Source organism: Bidens hawaiensis, unplaced genomic scaffold (genome assembly GCF_021521415.1).
Source record: "Bidens hawaiensis isolate Kalapana, Puna unplaced genomic scaffold, B.hawaiensis_p1.1 tig00000326_1, whole genome shotgun sequence".
Taxonomy (NCBI): domain Eukaryota; kingdom Viridiplantae; phylum Streptophyta; class Magnoliopsida; order Asterales; family Asteraceae; genus Bidens; species Bidens hawaiensis.
Genome location: NW_027491025.1, coordinates 4,025,607 through 4,041,533, shown reverse-complemented (window position 1 = coordinate 4,041,533; position 15,927 = coordinate 4,025,607).

The window sequence follows — 15,927 nt, the reverse complement described above, 5'->3', positions numbered from 1 at the left end:
ATTCTTATCCTCTTCTTGATTTCTGATAAGACCATTCATAAGATAACCGGCTAATTCCATGGCTAAATCAGCGGTTTGAGGCAAATGAGATCTTACCATATCTCTAATTTCCCGAGGTAAACCCCAAATGTAGCGGGTTACTTTGTTGGATTCAGGTATTACCAAATGAGATACCAATCTACAATACTCATGAAACTAAGTATTGAATTCTCTGAGATTAGTGCCTTCCACTTTGAGGCTCAAAAACTTAGTTTGAATAAGATCGGTTTCATGTATGGGAGAGAACTTTCGTAACACCAGTTCTTTGAATTCTTCCCACTTTAATTGGTGCATAGTTTCTCTACCCTTTGACATGATCAGGGTATTCCACCATTCCAAAGTCTCACCTTTAAAGTATTGAGAGGAGTATTAAATATTTTGAATTTCAGTACAATTGATGATGATAACAATGGACTCGATTTCTTCAAGCCATCGTAAAGCTGATATGGCACATTCATCGCCATAGAATTCTTTCGGTCCAAATTCCTTGAAGTTCTTAAAACTACTACCTTAAATTACTAGTTGTTTCTTGATTTATGATTGAATTTGTTCTCAGCGTTGGAGCTATGAACACTTTCTTCTTGACGAGAAGGATTTCAATATGGATGACTTCTAGAAGATTTATTTGAATGCTCTATTTTATGTTTGTGTGACCCTTCTTTCATTGTATCGATGAAGGGAGTCATTGCATTATGATTCATGTCTTGGATTTTGACCAGATACTGCTCAGGAATCTACTGTGCAGGTTTTGTTATATCCTTGTTGCTTCTATCATTATTCCATTGATTGTTTGGATTCGACATTCTGTAAACAGAATAGATCTTAGTATGAATGAAATTCTATTTATATACTAATGAGTGAATGTTTATAACGGATGTGACATTGAACAATTGATATAAGTACAACAGATTGATTTGTTTATGAAATGTTTAATTAAGCTTGTCGCATTTCGAGAGGATTCTTTCTAATTGTTCTTCTTGTAATGACGCAATCTAATTGTTTATTCTGTATTTGAGAATTTGATGTTTGAGATAATCGTATGAAACGATAATTATTTTATATTATTTTTCAAGTATTTTAACAATGATAGTCGATGGGGTTCTTTAAGAGGCATCAATACTTTCTTGTTATGTATTCTTGAAATGGGTAGTACATGCATTGTGTACAAATAAACCACGTGAATTTCTATACTTCTCTTTCTAGGTCGGTTTCTTTTAATCTTTGCTTACTTTGTCCAGCTGGACCTTTCCTTTATTTCTAGATATTACTCTCTTACTTCCAGATGTACTTGGAAGATTTATCTTGAGAGTTTATGCAATCTTTTCTTCACATAATTCTTTGAAAAGATACATTAATAATTTCAAGGAAATTTAAATATATCTCTGATTTATGTTATTTACAAGATTGCACGATATTTATGTTGTAAGTAAAAGCTTAGGTTTCTTAATTATGAAGAAACTATATTTGTGCCATAACATTTATTCATATTATTTTGTATTTCTTAATCATAAAGAAATCTTATTTAATTGTACCTTTTTTTATTTTTATCAAGTTCTAGGCTATACCCTTGACTAGAGTCTAAGCCTTTATTATTATATTAGTATTTTATTCAGGCATTATGCCTACATTGTTTGGCTTATTATTTTCGAGATTCTCGGGCAACACTTCGACGCTTGCACGTATAATGAGAATCTTGATCAACAACTCCTCGGCGCGCAAATCGAGGCACGCCAATCTTCAAAACTCGTCGGTACACACTTCGAGGCGGGACGTTGGGTCATCTCGGGTCGGCATGGTTTACGAGGTTGCTACGCGTTACGAGGTCGGCATGCAAAACGAGGTGCGCCGGTCGTCGAGATTGTTAGCACGGACTTCGAGGTATCGTCAATATATGGTACGGATTTCGAGGTGATGAGTTGTCGGGCCAGTGGCACGAAAACCGGGATAGAGAGAGAAACTTTCTAGAGAGAGAGTGAAATTTTGGTGTGAAAATGAATGTGCCAAGACCCCCCCCCCCCCCTATTTATAGCTGAAAAGTGGTCACGTCGCGATACGCGATGGCCCCTTCCTTATGGTCATCGCGTATCGCGATGACTCATGATATTCAGAGGCTGCCACGTGTCGCCACGTGGCCTGACACGTCTGCCAAGTATCGCCACGTGGTCTGACACCTCTGCCACGTGGCCTGCCCTCATTTGCCACGTGTCACGTCCGGGTGACACGTGTTGATGCGTCATCAAGGACCATCGCGTATTGCGATGGCCACTTTGGCTATGCCCATCGCGTATTGCGATGGGTCAATAAATTAGGATTTTTATTTTTAAACCCTTTTACTAACTTGTCATTTTTGGATCGAATTTTTGGGGACGTTACAAATAAATATTATATTTTATATATTATTAATATATATATATAATTAAGTTACATTATGGACCCTCCTCTTTAATTATTATATACTATCACCAAGCACCAAGATCATTATTTTGACATCAATGACGAATCCAGAAACTTTTAATTAGAAGATCACAATATACTTTTTGTTTATATATGTTCGTGAATTTACTGACAATAATTGATAATAATAATAATAGGAGGACCACAAATTATATTTTTGAAAAGAATTTTTTACAAATAATGTTTTTACACATAATAATATTTTTTGACAAAGTAAACTTATATATCAAGCCAAATAGTAAAATTGTTACGTAAAACGTAAAAGTAGAGTTCATACCTAAATTGCAATTAATATATCAAACGTAAAATTAGTAAAACGTCAAAATTGAGTTAGTTCATAATCTTATAAACTAAGTGAAAGTAAGCTTTAAAAGGGAAAACAATGTTATATTATAAAATAATATTTGCCATTTTAGTTAAATAATATGAGTTAATTTATGCTTGCACAACTCTCGATAAAATAAACACTTAACTCTTTACTTTTCATTTTCCCCATTCTCTTTCTTGTCTTCACATTCTTCAACAAAATGCCGAATCACCGCAACTCAAGACCTGCTTGTAAATCCGATGATGACGGTTCTGATGGTGGGCACAGGCTGGCGCTGGATGATGGGCACGAACTGATTGTTGAGTCATAATATGCTAAAGCATACCTGAAAACGCGACATTCCGGCAGCCGGAAGGTGGGCACCGACCCGCCCTAATCAGAACCTGGATCTGCCCTGTATATGCATACACCAGTATGCATGTGCACAATAAAATCACATATGCTCACAACTTTACCATTTTTACAGTTGGTTGACCGATAACTTTGTGGCTTTAATTTGAGCATTTATTTTATCTTCTGATTAAATTTCAACTCTAACTACTCAACAATTAACATGCAGTCAACCATTTATGTTGATTAAAAATCACAAAGCCTATAAACCTACTTTATTAACAAAGCACGATGGATAGTGTGCATCCCGCACAAAAAAAATCCAACAATCCAAATGCATATGCGGCAGCATGCTCGCAATGATAACCCATTACACATCACACCAAACTCTACAAACCAATAAGAAGGGATAATTTGCACAAACCCGCAACAACGCGCGGGAACTTTTGCTAGTATAGTAAAAAAATAAGCTGGTCATGGGTATTACCAAACCCTGTTAACTTTTAAATCGGGTTATAACATATCATTTATTTGTGAAACTTTTTCATCATCAAACCATAAGTATATTATTAACTTTCTGACAATAAATTAAATTAAAATATTAAAATAAAAAATATATATAAAAATTAAAAACGAATAATGTAAAATAACCCCGTAATACGAGAGATAAAATTTAGTAATATACGTTAATAACTTAATTCCTTTTTAGACCAACGACTTTCCGTGTGTTAGGCCACCACACTCTCTAATTTTGAGACCCATTTCTGATAATGATTGTTGTGTATACTACATTAAATTTATGACATTAATATTACAGATCAATAAATCAATATTTTTTAAACCGGGTTATAACATATCATTTATTTGTTCAACTATTTTATTATCAAACCCTAAGTATATTATTAACTTTCTTACAATAAATAAAATTAAACTACAAAATATATATATATAAATATTAGAAACAAATATTGTAAGCAACCCCTATTATACGGGAAAAAAATTTAGAAATATGTTTATATCATAATACCTTAATTCCTTTTTAGACCAGCGACTTTCTTGTGTGTTAGGTAACAACACTCTCCAATTTGAGAGCTCCATTGCATTACTCTGATCAGACTATATTGTTTTAACGAGACCCACACTGGCTTAATAATATTGTACTTATTTAATTATATTTTTTGATCATCTTTTTAAAACAATATAAAGACATGTGTGTGTGTATATATATATATATATATAATTTTCAATATCTTGATGTAAATTACAGTGACAATAAAGTTGTATTTAAAATTAAATTGTTTTTGGTATCGTAAACGACTTTCATACGTGTTTTACGTCAGATTATAGACATACACGTACAAATCCTCGTTGCATCGTACGGACCTACATCACGATATTTAATTATTTTACCACACTAGCTCCAAGTATAAATTTTATTGAAAACAAAGTTGTATTCAAAGTAAAATATTGTAGGTAAATGACTTTCGTGTGTACTTTTATAGGTCATTGTAGATAGCACGTGCAACTTAATTATACCTCGTCATATCGTGTGAGGCTACGTCAACTACTATAAAGTAAGTTCATATATTATTTTTGTTCGTGTGTTTATATATAAAATATCTAATTATGTAAATATATATATATATATAAATGTGAAGTTTGGTGTTGCTAAGTAGTCATTAGGTCATTTGGTGACACCTTACTTGTCCATAACATTTTGTTCTTTTTATGTTCAGTATCGTAACGAACGTAATGGAAGCCAACCAAATGCAAATTTTGTTATTTTTTGTCTTAATTCCAATATCATAACGAACGTGACAGACATCAACCGATAACGCATAGACTTACCGTCACAACGCACAGGATCGACAACGCTCAGATCTACCAACGCACGAGTATACCGACCGACGCCACCCCATTGGTCAACTCAATTTTTACATTTTCCCTTTTCTTTAGCTCTGGTACTGTAACGAACTTAGCCAAAACCAACCGAATTCGTGTCCAGTTACCGCCTCAATCCCCGGGACCGACAACGCTTGGGTTTTACCACCAACCGGGTTTTCTAACCAAACAAGCGTCGTATGGTATAATTTATCTTTTTTATATGTTAATTTAATGAATATATTGTTTGGGTTTAACACTAAGGTTTTACCAATGGTGTCTATACCATCGTGAACGTAAACGATACTGTCCAAATTCGCATCGACTCACCAACGTAATGCTCGGGCTTTACAAACGCTTGGGTTTTACCAATACCCAATTTCAATTTTAAGGTTTTACCAACTGCCTCGGCGCAACACGCAGGGTACAACACTAGTTGTTTAATAAAATTTGATATTTGGCTTACCGATTTGAGAAAAAAAATATTTATTTGTTGAAATTTAATATTTTTTGTTTATTTTCTTTGTATTATATATATATATATATATATAGAAAAGAGTTCAAATAAAAAACAATTGTTTTGCGAGAAGTGTGAGAAGACTTTAAAATAAACTACAACACCTAAATAGAACACTATACCATGTAAATAGTAAACTATACAAGTTTTTGAAACTACTAATATTAACCACTAGATCTTAGATCCAAGGGTCTACATCTATTCTTATGCTTCTCACAAAACTATTATTGTTTACATTAACCATACCATATATATATATATATATATATGTGTGTGTGTGTGTGTGTTAGGAACTTTGTGTCAGCCTCACAAGTTAACTATTCATTTTTGTACAAGTTTCATTGCCATAAGTACAAGCGTTTGTTACATAACTTTCCTTTTGTAAGTTTGATACGTGTCCCCTTTTCCTCCACAACCAACATAACTACATCACACCACCTTTGTTGGTTCAATCTACGCAAAGACGAAAGTGATGCTAAAGAAGGACTGGAAGCACGCAGCTACACTTACGGAGTCATAATGGTTGACGAGATTTGGTAGACCGCCCGCCCGTTGAAATCCGACGATACGTATATCAAGTAAGAAGACGGAAGTTATGAACGAAACCGAGATGAAAATTTGATTAATTGGTTTTTAATCATCTTATTAACATTCAAAGCCACGTCCCTCTGGCTTGCCATATTGGCGTCAACGCATCAAGATTGCTGGAATCATCAAGAAAGTCAACGACTCTCTCCACATCGGCGTTATAGAGGTGGGGTAATGATAATGGCACACAATTTGCAGACAAAGGTTTGCAAGATTGGTAGTAGAACTACATATCTCTCAAATGTTCACTTTAGTTGCCCACCTGCAAGCCAATGGGTAGGTGGAGCGCGCTAACCGAAGCATCAAATATGGGATTAAAGCTAGACTTGGCACCAAACGCACATTCTAGGTATATGAATTACCTAATGATTTGTGGGCCCACAGAACCCCCTCAAAGACAAGTAATTCTCAGAATCCCTTCAACCTTACTTATGGTTCAGGGGCTATGATTCACACAGTGATTGGAGTTCCATCAGCAAGAACAATCCTCACCACAGATAACAACAAAGAGCTGTGTTGAACCTAGACTTATTAGAAGAAAGTGGTGAGTTAGAAATGATAAGAAAAAGCAACTATAAATGCCAACTTCAAAAGTACTATGACTCGCGAGCCAAAATATGTCGGTTCAATGTAGGAGATTATGTGTTGCGCAACAATGAGGCTTCAAACGCAGCCGCACCAAAAAATTAGCTACAACTTGGGAAAGCCCTTACAAAATCAAAGAGGTCTTAGGAAAGGGCGCATACGCATTGGGAAAGATCGATGGAACACTTATCCCGCCGACTTGGAATGTCGCACAACTTAAGAAGTGCTACGTATAACTTCCTTTAATGGCATGTATGCCACCTTTTATTTGAACACATTTCAAAAGGCCTACGTGCCATCCTTTATTTACATATGTTTCTGGTCCGCGTACCAATTTATGTGTAAATAGATTTTAATGGTTGGCATGACATCCCTTGTTTGAACACATTTGAAACGGCCTGTGTGCCATCTTTTGTTTACATATAATTATGGTCCGCATGCCAGTTTTTGTTTAATTAGTTGTAATGGTCTGCACGCCATCTTATGTTTCAAGGCCTGCGTGTCATCCTTTGTTTGAATACATTTCAAATTCTACTTAACACGTTTAGATTGTTCTTATCATAATAAAACAATAGGATTGAACCGTTTTATATATTATAAGAAAGAGGATTTGATTACATCAAGTTTATAAAAAAGAAAATGAAATTAAATCTAAACATGATATATCGTTTCTACCCTATGGTGCGGGAGGATCTTGAGTGGCGTCTGAACCATCAAGGTCGACGTGGTCTTCAATAAGATCTTCAGGATCAACATGGAAGTATTCCTGAAGACGCTGCACACCATCTTCTTGTGTGGAAAACTGTTGGATAGCTTCTTGGATCACAAAAGTCAGCTCATCAAAGGCCTGAAATTTAAGGTTATACTCTGCATCCTTGTCTTGGCAGTGAAGCTCGAATTCTTGTAAAAGACGCATTTCTTTCGCGAACTTCACACCCTCTCTGCAAATCCGCTGTTGCGCCTACTTGTGCGGATGCGCGCAAAAGCTCCGTCAAACAATCTCCCAGCTCAGGGCCATCCCTGATTTTCTCAATCACCTACAAAGCACAAAATTTACGAAGAGATTATCGTCCTACGTAGGGGTGTGCAAATATCGGGTCAGCCTGAGAAAAACCGAAACCCGACTCGTAAAAATCCCGAAACCGGACCAAACCCGTATGTATCAATCAGATGTCGGTTCCTATTCTAGCTGATTTCCCCCGGGCTCAGTCTCGGTCTTGGATTGAAATGAACCAAAGGAGACCGACCCGACCCGAAAGAGTCAACATACAGCAGCAAGATCTTCTAGTGGTGAGAGTATATAATACATTCTTCTCATCACCGGAGTGGATTGAAAAACAAGGCAAAGGAAATAATTAATCAAGTAACCTGTAGAGCAACAACACACACTGGTGTGTGTTCTTGAGAGAAAGAAAAAGAGGGAAGGAGGAGAGAGGGAGAGTGTATGCGTGTAAGATACATAAAGTGAGATAGATAATGGTAGGTGTTGGTTAAAATACATTTTTTTAATTAAAAATACATTTATAGTGTATTGACATTGTATTTACAGTGTATGTATACACAGTACATTTGCAGCCTTTATTTGAATTCTTACTATAGCTGTCGGTGACCCAAAGTAAAGTCAACATCAACTCATAAAACACCCTTTCTATATACATATTAAATCAGGAAGGCAACTTTGTATATTCGTGATATTCAAGAATCAAGCCATCAACACCACCACCACCAAGAAGACACTGGAGCACTTCCCGAAGCACTGTGTAAATTTCTTTAAATCTCACGAACGACGGTGAACGAAAGCAGATGGGTACAAAATCCATGGTCGGTATCGGTCTTATCTTCATACCCGAGCATCGAAACCGACACCGTCCAAGACCCGAAACGAACTAACCGGTGCAGTCCTCGGTTCTTGATTTTACATCTAGCTCGGTTTCGGTTCGGGTCGGTTTTAATCCGGTTCGGGTCGGTTTGCTTCTGTTGCACAACCCTAGTCCTACGAGGTAAGAAGTAACAAGGAATGTATTTTACCAGTGGAAGATCATGCGACATAAGCCACTTCTTTTCATAAACAGCTTGTTCGGCTACTCTCTTCAACTCACCATGTTCTCTAACAAGACGAACATTTTGAGAAGTAAGCTCCGCAACAAGGTTTTCCCTTTCATTTGCCTCAACATTCAAACACTTCACCTCCTTATCATAACATGATCAAGTCTCCTTGTGTGGAGACTTGTTGTTCTAAGGTAGCGTTGGCTTCCAAGGCTTTGGCGAGGTCAGCTTCTTTCTGCCGCACTTGGTCTCTCACAGCTTCAAGCGTCATATTATGTTGTTTACATGGTGCCTTCCAAGCCTTGGCAGCTGTCGCTTGTCTATCCTTCTCCGATTGATGGGTCGTTTCAGCGTCCTTAAGTTTCCATTTGGTAGTTTTGGCCTCCAAGTTGTACCTCTCAGCCTATTCCTTGAGGGTTGTCATCAAGTAGCCCCCATTCTTCCCCCATCGCCATCCACTTCCGGTAAATTTCCTGGCTCATGGAAACAACACTGGCCAGGTTGTAGAGGAAACCCTTGGCCAACTCTAATTGAGGACGCCCGCGTTGATATGCGCGCTCGGCGGGTGGGAGACCACAACTTTTAAACTCATGACATACGTCCACATCATAAAAGCGCGAACCCTGGACCAATGACCAATGAGGGCGGTGAATCGGAGTATCCTTCTGAGGATTTGAGTTCCCAAAATAGTCCGCGTCAGTGGGTCACGATTACCCCCCCCCCCCTGAAAACTGGAGAGGAGTGAGGATGTTTGTTTAAAGCCCGCGAGGAACCCACTTTCCTTCTTGAAGAATGGGAGAAGGGTGCTGATAATCATCTTGATTGAATTGAGGGTCATACTGGGTAACTTGTTCAGTTTCCGTCATCACTGGGTCTCTTTCGATGGATTTACCCTTACCAGGAGGAGATGTAGTGCGTTGGACCACTTTCGATTGCGGGAGGGTTCTCGAATAACGACTTCCTTCGAAGCCACCTTCACAGGATCTACATCATGACGTCTTTGGACATCTTGTCGCAACATAAAGGATCTATTCACCTAAGCGAACCTTCTTTGGTTTCAGCGATATAGATTTTCTCAGATTCTCCAGCGGGTCTACTTTTTCTCAGCCTAAACCTCATCATCATCGTCGTCATCATCATCATCATCAAGATCAATTGTCTCAGGGTGGTCGGGTTGTTTTTCACCAGCATCAGGATTAACCCGGCTTCCACTCGCATCATTAGTAGAGACAGAGAGATGCTTTCTTTTGCGGTTCAAATATGCGAGTGCGTTCAGAACACCCGCAAAGTCAGAAGTATTGACAGGATTTCTTACCTCGCGGTGTGATGATTCTTCACTTGAGGAAAGTATCACAATCACCCTGTTAGAGGTAAGGCAATTACAGGGAGAGGGTTTACAACATACTATCGCCTCAGTAATCACCGGTTCAGCACGAACAGTTTACGGGAACAAAAAATTGTCATGCGTCTTATCAAGCATCAACAGTGGTTTAGGATCACGCGGGTGGCACCTCATGCCGCCGGGAATGGCATCGATAAGAGTGTACATTATATTTCCTTTAGCTAAAAAAATAAAAAAATGAAAGAAAACAACAAATGAATGATTGGCATAAGTGTTATAAGAACCAAAATAGTAAGGATGCAAAACACTTACAATCACCTTCCTTGCGATAGAAGGTTTCAAGATTAGGAAACGACCACATACGACTCATCCCAGTGCGCACTAAGGAAGCTTCACTAATGGCGCACATCGGGGTTGGAATGCGGGTCAGAGCCTTGAACCACGGTTGATCAAGATAAGTCGCAAAGTGCAAGTTTTGCAACTTCTTGGTCGGCCTACGACAGGCCATTTGGATTGGGACAACGTCCTCGTGAATCCAGAGGAACTTCGTTCGCCGCTCGTAAGCGCTTCGTGGTGGTTCGGTTCCTATCACACCCTTGCTGGTGGATGCAAGATTATACCAGCCGCCACACCCTTGCATCCTGTAGAACATAGAGAACGTGTCTATCGTTGGCACAATGTTGTGAGCTCTACAACAGAAATCAAAATGTCGAATCCTCATCAAGCCAAAGGGGGACAGGCGAGTCCCATTTACCAATAACAAGTTTCTAAGAAACTTGGTAATCGGCAAAGGAAGATTACCGGTGGTGAAGTGGTCAGCGTACATAGACATCTTCCCCCTCGGAGGCTTGTCAGCCATAGATCTGGCAGCAGGAAGGCCTGGCTTCCGTTCTGATGCAAGACCATAACATTTGACAATGTCCAAATATTCCTTCTATTTCCAATTAATTGTTACGCTATCAATAGTAGGAGAGTTCTTCTTTTCACCGGCCATCAAATAATTAGCAAGAAATTTGTTGCAACGAGCTACATTGATAGAATTAAGTTCGAAGGGGGAGGTAATTTTCCGGCAATGGAGGGTTAAGAACAAGAAAGGGAGAACGTGTAGAATTCCAAATTGGGGATACCCCCTATTTATACCCATCACAATTAATGCGATGAGAAAGAGTGAAGAAGAGAGAAGTTGAAGGTCTAGTAACGGTTCGACACGTCAGGCGGGAAAAACGAAAAAAGGGAAATGAAAAGTTTTCAATAGCTGTCAAGATATCTGCAGGAACCTCAAAATAAGCGCATGACACATTCAGAGCATAACCATCACATCATAGCCTCAACACGTATCCTCATACATTGATTAACTAAAGATAATGGACAATAAGATCATGATAGCAACCTTGCCACGGAAAAACATTCAGAAATAATTCCGTTCCCAAAAACATCAAGTCCAAAATTCCATCCGCATAAATGACACGCGGAAGAAACAATGAATTGTGGGTACGTATAGAGGTAGGGTAATAAAACTATCAAAAATCCAAATTCGATGATCCTGTGGGTCACCTATAGCACCTGCGAGAGCCATCCACCAAGAAAACAAGACCCAAAACATTCCTCCATAAACCACGCAAGTCGTCCGCATGAGGAGTAAGCGTGAGCAGGCTGCGGGATCCTTCCGCATGCGGAGGAATAAACGGATGACTTCATCTATCAAAAGAAGGCATTTATAATAAGTGTCCTAGAAGATGGATAGAAATATTCCCTGATAGTGATGTCCATTCCGTTCGTGGAAAGCACATGACGGTACAATCGGTCAGGATAAGCTAGCTAGGCATTCTGTTACAACCATGCACATGGCTAGTTTTCATCTCCTATCATAATCAGCCATGTGTCCATTCGGGGTAGAAGGAAGCATATTCCAGATAGTGACAACTCCATCAATCATATTCCCTCACCCCCAGCTATAAATAACTTCTCCATCATCAAGAGAGATTCATCCACACTTCCCATATTATATCAATCACGTTGTATTCTCTCTCTCTCTAGAATAACAATACTTATTCTCACGCCGGAGGGTGGTTACGGGAAGACCACCATATTGTCCTTCCTGTAACGAGCTCACGGTGGTTTGTTTAGCAGGACTTAGGTCCGGTGTAACATCCCGAAATTTCCAAAATGATATTAATTATATTACTTAATAATAGAGGGAAAGTTTACTCGGGTTATCGGGAAATAAATAAATAGAGTAGTAGTTGGTATGGGTCGGGCTAGTGTTGGGTAATGGATATGGGCTATGGACTTGGATTAATGGAGATGGGTTAAATGAGAATGGGCCTTAGGTCCATGGGATTTAAGGGATATAAATATCCCCCAAACCCTAAACTATCACTCATTTCATCCTATCCTCTAACACTCCAAAACACACACCACACACCAACACCGCCGGCCGAGGGAAGAACCGAGCCAGATCAGAGAGAGAGTGAGGGTTAGTTGTGATTAAACAAGTAAACGAGATCCAAACAAGCTCAAAAAGGTATGATTCTTGATCTTTGAAGTTTAAAGATCCAAGCTTTATAGTGTATAAACGACCGGAAACGGTTGGGGAACGTAGTGGGTGATGTTAAACCATAACAAGGGTGTTAAAATCGCCAAAATGATTGATGAAAACCAAAACAGCGGCTGATCTGAGCAACTTCGCCTTCAAAGCGATAACTTCGCCTTCAAAGCGATAACTTCGCCTGAGGCCAAGTTCGCCTAATTGATAACTTCGCTTACGGCTAAGTTCGCCTGATGACAACTTCGCCTAGAGCTAAGTTCGCCTGAGGCTTAACTTCGCCTAAAGCCAAGTTCGCCTGATGACAACTTCGCCTAAAGCTAAGTTCGCCTAAGGTTTAACTTCGCCTAAAGCTAAGTTCGCCTAAGGTTTAACTTCGCCTAAGCCAAGTTCGATTAGAAAATAAATTAAAAAAAAAAAACCTAATGAAAAATGTGTTAAGACAGTTAATGTAGGGGCTGCCGCCCCTAGACCCCGCTGCCAGGGGCGCTGCCCACGGACCCCCGTTCGTTGTGGGTAGTAGTTAAGACTAGAAAGATGATATGAGTAGTGATAGTTGTTTGATACGTATACTTGTTATACAGTCAGTCGTGCACAACTGAAGAAAGGGATTACGATTAACGGTGAACGTAACCGTGTTCAGGTGAGTTTCTAGCCCCATTCCTTGTTATGTTTTCGGGGCTGTGTGCATACTCGATGTGTTGTTAATACATTTATCCTAAGTGATAAGTGTATGTCCTATGTGATATGTGTGATAGATATGAATGATTGCTTGTCGGTACGCGAACGATCTTCGGATATTGCGCGTACTATCAGGTTAAAAATAAAGGTACGAATATTATATATCGAAGATGTATGAATATTTCAAATGAATACTTGTCGGGGCTTGAACGATCTTCGGATATTGCACGTATCGACAAGGGGTATGGTTGTTAAATGAATGATGTAAAGAACGCCTAGAGTGTTCTTATGTTATAATGTAATTATTTTATATGTGAAGTATGTGTATATAGGTACACGAATGGCATGTGAGTTCTACGTTCGACATTGTAAGTTAGGATGGCAAATCCCTCTAGCTTCTGTCGGACATAGACTCGGCTGGTGATGGCGTAGTTAAGGACAGCGAGACTTATACGTGATGTAGATGATAGATGTAAACGTAGATAAGGACTGCGGACCTTATACGTAATGTAGATAGGCGTCAGCACAGGAAAGGACTGTGGACCTTACACGTGCTATATTTCAGCATAGGAAAGGACTGTGAACCTTATACGTGTTGTATTTGTTGCATAGGGGAGGACTGCGGACCTCGTACGTGCTATGAATTAGGTTGCAACATAGGGAAGGACTGTGGACCTTGTACGTGTTGTGGATGTATTTCAGCATAGGAAAGGACTGTGGACCTTATACGTGCTGTAATTGTAGCATAGGGGAGGACTGCGGACCTCGTACGTGCTATGAATTAGGTTCAACATAGGGAAGGACTGTGGACCTTGTACGTGTTGTGGATGTATGATGGTATAGGGAAGGACCGCGGACCTTGTACGTACCATAATGGTGAACATAGGTAAGGACTGCGGACCTTTTACGTGTTCACGACCTTGAGTACAGGTATAGACGGCGGACTATGAACGTAATCTCGGTAGACTGAGGTTAGTGATTGTAGATATGTATGTATGTATGGTAGCAAGTATGTACGTAGAACAGAAGGGTAACTAGTGAAGTATGGATATGTATCTACGGATATGCATGTATGTGTATGTATTGTATGGCGTTCGATTAACTAGAACTCACTCAGCATAGCTGACTTTTGGTATGCACGCAGGTGAGTAGGATGAGGTAGCTCGCTTGAGGAGACACGTGGCACTGAATAAGAGGCTGGCATCGGAAGACTCAAGACGTTTAAGTTTAATGTTCCGTTAATTTTGAAAGACAAAATGATGTTTTAAGACAAGACGTAATCTGTTATGAAATGTTTTATGAAAGTTTTTATATTCCGCGAAAGTTTTAATGAACTCTGATTTGTAAGAACTGTGTTTATGAGTAAATCCAACGCTAAAGTAGGGCTACCGGGTTCGGGGCCTTACATCCGGATCTAGCTTGACTCTTACTTATTCAACCAGTTCTTATCCATTAACCCTTACCGGGTGGAAATATAGATATGACCTTAACCAAGTTTGGATCCGTGTTTCTTCATGCGTCAACAAAGACGACGACAAGAAGCAACACGCACGAATATTGTGCGCCATACCACAACGGCTCAAAGGTTGATCATAAGCTGGGATCATAGTATGAGCTTGGAAAAATAGAAAACACGGTATTTATTTTTAGTTGCATTGCATTTCAAGCTTTCGATTATCAAACCTTTTCTTTAGCAATGGTTGTGTATGATGTTAACAAATGTTTATGATTGTAGCTTTGGGCTTTAGATTTTTAGTCATGAAAACCAATCACCAAACTATAATACGGAATTCTATTATTACATGTTTTGTGTTTAGAAATGGTTAATAATTCTTTATTCCTTTCAAATGATTTGTTAATTATTTTTTTCTTTATTTTATTTGCAGAATGTTGGTTGAAGGTTTAGCGAGTGCTAACTGGCGCTTGGCGCTGTCTTATGTACTATGTCGGGGTGAGCTTCTAAACTTGTGTATTTGCTTTTTGAAAAGCAAAATGTATTTGACAAAGCTTCTCAAAAAGCTTTAAATTGAAGATTTCATATGTGACTTTTGCCTTTCAAAAAACAAATAAACAAATTTAAAAGCTCTCACAAACATCCCTTTAATATGCTCAATGAATATGCCGATTTCAAACAAATGAACGTTCTTATATTTGTAATATACTTTCACCCCGTGGCTGAGCGCGGGTGAAAAATACTAGTTTTATATAATCTTCAACTGTCATAATATCAGGTATTGAGATTTTTATATAATTCTACTCTTTGTCTACTGAATTATATAACGTTTTCAATAAATTATAGGTTTCCAAAAATCTACCATGCTCTAATCCCACATGAATTGTCCTTCGATTCCTAGAGTCATATTTTATAGGATTAATTAAAAGTAAATGTTAGCCGACACTTATCGTCCCTACTAAAGAAGTAGAGAGTTGGGTTATTTCCTACTGAATTTTTATAGCGAATAACCTTCGGCAAAAACCACTGTGGATAAACAATCACACAAACAAAAGATTTAATGGAGCCCTTTGATCATGTGATCAACATTTATCGACACACGACAAGAACCAAATATTGCTTTTCATTCTACATTTCT